This window comes from Mercenaria mercenaria, chromosome 18 (assembly GCF_021730395.1).
Source record: "Mercenaria mercenaria strain notata chromosome 18, MADL_Memer_1, whole genome shotgun sequence".
NCBI classification, from domain to species: domain Eukaryota; kingdom Metazoa; phylum Mollusca; class Bivalvia; order Venerida; family Veneridae; genus Mercenaria; species Mercenaria mercenaria.
In genome coordinates this window covers 622,056-627,043 of record NC_069378.1, presented here as the reverse complement: position 1 = coordinate 627,043, position 4,988 = coordinate 622,056, and positions in this window count along the sequence as shown.

Sequence of the window (4,988 nt, the reverse complement as noted above, 5' to 3'; positions counted from 1 at the left end):
TTATTTAAATTTTTCATGGCAAGCTCATATTTTTCCATAATTTTTTCAAAGGATTTGATGATCTTTTACAAAAAATTAAAAAAAAGAGAGTGTTTTTCAGCCTAAAATGAGCCCCACACTTTGCAAAAAAATACTGTAGTATCAAACATAGATCTGTCTAGAGAACCAAAAGAAAATTTAATTATAACGGGGTTACCAAGCCATCTTCAAACAAAAACTTGTAAAATGGGTTAGCAAAATTTTGGCCAAAGGAAAAAAAACAGCTTTTTTTTAACTTTACATCAAAATAAGGCCCAAAAACCTTTTTCTAAAACCCAAATTTATTTACTGCTTATGGGGCCCTTTTTAAACCAAAATAAAACCTGCAAATCGGGGACCCAAGGGTTTACATAATTTAAATAAAATTAAAAATTTTACACATTTCCCCATGAATGCTGGAAAAGATACATTGTTATTGCCTCAGTACATTATTTTTTACCCCCCCTTTTTTTGAAGACATACTAAAAAAAATTTCTTACAGGGCATGCAAAACACTAGTTATTTGTTAAAAATCTTTGGGACATAAAAAAAAAAAGAAAAAAAAAAATTGTTTTTTTTTAGCCTAAGAAACGGGCTTATTAAAGTGGGGCCAAAAACGGCATCCCAAAGGGCCCATAGTTTTTTTGGGTTCTCCCCAGCTGCATTTTTGAAATGTTATCTAATAAAAAAAAAAAAATTTTAACAATTAACAAATTAAATCAAATGGAAAAAAAATAGTAAAGATACTTTTTTTTTAAAAATGTGTTGTATTTTACTTATCATAAAAGTTCTATAAGTGGTACAAATTTTTTTAAAGGAGTAAAAATAAGTTTTTAAATTTTTTTTTTGTAATTTAACAGAATTTAACTGTCCCTTTAGTCATTTTATTAATGAGTTTTAAAAAAATTTAAAAAAAAAGATCAAGCACTAAACATTAAAAGTTTGCATTTTTTTCAATTTTTAGGGTGGTGAATTAAAAAAAATGTCAAAAACCCTAGCCCAAACCCGAAAGTGTCCCGCACCTTTTGGTTTAGAATGTTCCCCCCAAAAAAATCTTGGGTGAGTTCGATATTGGGTCATCTGGGGGCCAAAAAAATAGGTCCCCCAGGGCAAATCAAAGGAAAAGCTTGTTAACACTCTAGAGGGCACATTTTTTTGGGCCAACCCTTTTTGAAACTTGGTTAGAATTTACCCTTAATAAATCTTGGAAGAATTTTATTTGGGTCAACTGGGGTCAAAAAATAGGGGCACCAGGTCAAAAGAAAAAAAAAGCTTGTTAAACTCTAAGGTCACAATTTTGGCCCCAAACTTAATTTAAACTTGAAACAGAAAGTTTTTCCCAAAAAAAATCTTGGACGAATTTGTTTTTGGGTCAATTTTGAGTCAAAAACTTTGGGGCACCCGGTCAAATCAAAGAAAAAAACTTGTTAACACTGTGGGGCGCCGCATTTTGACTGTAAACTTCATGAAACTTAGTCAAATGTTAATATTTATGATTTATTGGGCCAGTTTGAAAACTGGGTCAAGTAGGATGTAAAAATAGGCCAAATCAAAGGTAAAGCTAGTTGACACTGTAGAGGCCCCCATTTATGACCATATCTTAAAGAAACTTTGGGCAAAATTTTTAATCTTTTTTTATGTTTTAGGGTCAAGTTTTAAGTTGGGTTAGGGGGGTCAAAAACTGGTCACCAGGTCAAATCAAAGGAAAAAAAAAAATTTTTTTTTTCACTTTTAGAGGGCCCCTATTTATGACTGTATCTTCAGAAACTTTTGTCAGGCTCTTTAAAGGAAAAAATTCGAATCTGGGTCATGCAGGTTTAAAAACCCGGGCACCAGGTAAATCAAAGGAATAGCTAGTTTAAAAACTTTTGAGGCCAAATTTAAAGACCATAAACTTTATTTAAATTTTTTGGGCAGAAAGTTAAAACCCTTTATGGGTTTTATTGCCAATTTAAATCTGGGTTAGGTGGAGTTAAAAAAAAAGGTCACCCCGGTCAAATCAAAGGAAACCTTTTTTAAAAAACTATAAAGGCCATATTTATGATGTAACTTCATGAAACTTAATCAAATGTTAAACTTGAAGAATTTTAGGATAAGTTCAAATCTGGGGCTGTTGGGTCCCAAAAACCCAGGGCACCAGGGCAAATCAAAAGAAAAACTAGTTAAAACTTTTGAGGCCCCCATTTTTTTGACCATATCTAAGGGAAAAATCGGGCAGAATGTTAATCCCTTTATGATCTTTTTGGGCAAGAATTTAAAACGGGTCAAGTGGGGTCCCCAAAAAATAGGTCACTAGGTCATATCAAAGGAAAAAACCCCTTTAAAACCAAGAGGCCACATTTATGACTGAAACTTTATGAAAAATTGTCAAAAGGGTTAAGGTCAAGTTCAAAAACCCAGGTAATTTTCGGGCAAAAAAAGGGGGACGGGGTCAAATCTAGGGGGTAGCTAGTTAAAACTTTGAGGTCACATTTAAAGACCATATCAAAAAGAAACTTGGTCAGAATGGTTTTAAACTTGGTGATCTTTTAGGTCAATAGGGAGGGGAGGGGATACCGGGGGCCCTTTATGGACCTCTTGTTTTTAAATACAGCCTTGAAATTTTGGGGGACGAAACAGTTTTGCCAACCCCTGATCTTAAAAATGACTTTTTTGTGACCATAAAATACCTACTGACCTCTTTTCCCTTTTATTTTAGCCCTCAATTTGACATTTGGAAAAAAGTAGCTCAAAATTTCTCAGGTGACGATCCCGGGTCAAAAAAAGACCCCGTTGTAAAAATTTTTAAACCCATAAATATTTATCAAAAATGCCCAAAATTGTACCCTCCACCCCCCCACTATCCCCCAGTCTCCCCAAACCCTTTGATCATGCACATTTCTCCCCCCTCCCCCCCTCCCATTCATTCATTTTTAAACTCATCTGATTTTTTTTGGGGGAAAAAAAAAATGAGTTATTGTCATCACCCTTTATCGTGTCAAAGGTAAAAATTGTTTTTAAACCTGGAACCCCTTTTTCACCATCAATGCTGACCCGTACAAGGGAAAAATAACTCCAACCTGGGTTTTTGCAAGGGAATTTTGGGCCCCCTTTTTGGGAATTTGAAAAATTTAATTTCTTGGGGTTTAAATTTTTGTTTTTGGGCAGCTTTTCCCCATAAATAAACAAAGCTATTTCTTTAAAAAATTGTAAAAACGTTCACCATCATAAAACTGACCATATAAAATCAAGGGGAAAAAAACTCCATCCTGCTTTTTTTCAAGAAATTTTGGGCCCTTTTTTTTGGGCTTAAGAAAATTGGGTAGGACAATTTTTTTTATTTTACAAAAAAAAAAACAGATGAGCGTCAGCACCCGCCCAAGGGAGTGCCTTTTTAGAAAAAAACAAGCATCTTTCGCGGGATGCGGGTTTAATTTTTCCAAAAGGGCCCTAATGCATTGGGCTGACATTTCACTTTTTAAAGGGAGAACATTGCCCCTAGGGAATATACTGTTTGTATAAGTTGGTGCAATAGAATCGGGGCTCAAAGGTTTTTTTCTCAGGCAAATGTTTCCTTTTGAAAATAGGGGATTTAAGACATTTCTTTTGATTCTTGTGTAAAGTTGTCATTTTTATATGTAGAATGGGGGGGATTATTGAGAAGAGTTTTTGGCTAGGTTTAAAAAATTTCCCGATGTAACACTGCTATAAAAAAGATTTAACCTAAAATGTATGATTGGGAAATTTTTTGTCAGGATAATTTTGTAGTATTAAAAAATGAAAAAATTCATGGGAATTTTTTTGTTATTTTTAGGCAACAATAGAACATTGTAAGGGTGATGGTAGATTTTGGGAAAAAGTTATAACAAGTGGTAAAATACAGAGAATTAAGGAAACAGTGATCCAGCCCGATGTAAGTGTTTATGTTTATTTAAAAAATTTTTCCTAGCCATTTAAATTTGTTTCCCGTTTTATAAAGGTTTTTTTGTTGATTTTGCTCTGTAGGCCCATTTTTTTGCATTCTCCCCCTTTTTTGTCATGACCCAAAGTTTCTCCCGGTGAGCTATTGTGGGTCGCTCACCCTCCCAAATTCCTTTAAAAAAAACATCTCCTCCTAAACCACCAAGCCAATTTTGATGAAACTTTTTCAGGGTTAACTTCCCTTTTAAAAATTTTTCAAGGGGAAAAAAATTTCTCACAAAACTCTTTTTGCCAAGACAAACCAAAAAAGGAAAAAAATTTAAAAATCTTCTTGTCCCAAAAAAAGGCAAAAGGGTTAGAGTTTTATATTTTGGGATTTTTTGACATTTTTTTTAATGGTCCTCTATGAAGGGCCCTTTTTTTTAAATTTTTTGCCCCTTTGGGGGGGTTTCCCCAAAATTTTTTAGACTTTTTTGGGAAAAAATTCAAAAATCTTCTTGTCCGGGGGGAAAATGCAAAACCTTTGGCTTTTTATATTGGTATTTTGCATTGGGAAAAGAGGGTTTTTTAGCAAGATTTCCCCCAAAGAAAGCCCCGAGATTAAAAAAAGGGCCCCCCCCAGGGGTTTAAAAAATTTTACATGGACTTATGTAGGAAAAAACTTTAAAAAAACTTTTGTTTATAGTTGATTGGGATGTAGCATTGCCTGTGGTTTTTGTAAACCCAAGGGTCATTCAAATATGAACCCCGGTGTTTTTAAAAAGGGGGCCTGGCCCCGAAGTCACTTGTTAATCCCCCACTAGATGAAAACCAATTTTGGGGCTATCCCCGAATTTCGCTTTTCTGTCCGTTTTTTGCGTTTCATCCCTACGCAATTTTTTTGTCTGGTTAAAAACCCTTCATCCTTATGTCAGGGCCCACACTTTGCAGTCAAATTTTAACATGGCATGAACAGGATCTGTTTTGTGTCCAGCCCATAACTCTGTCATTCATAGAGGGATTTTGATATCAGTTGGCACAAACGTTTCCAATGATGAGTCGATGTTCGTGCGCAAATCTGGGAGCCTTGG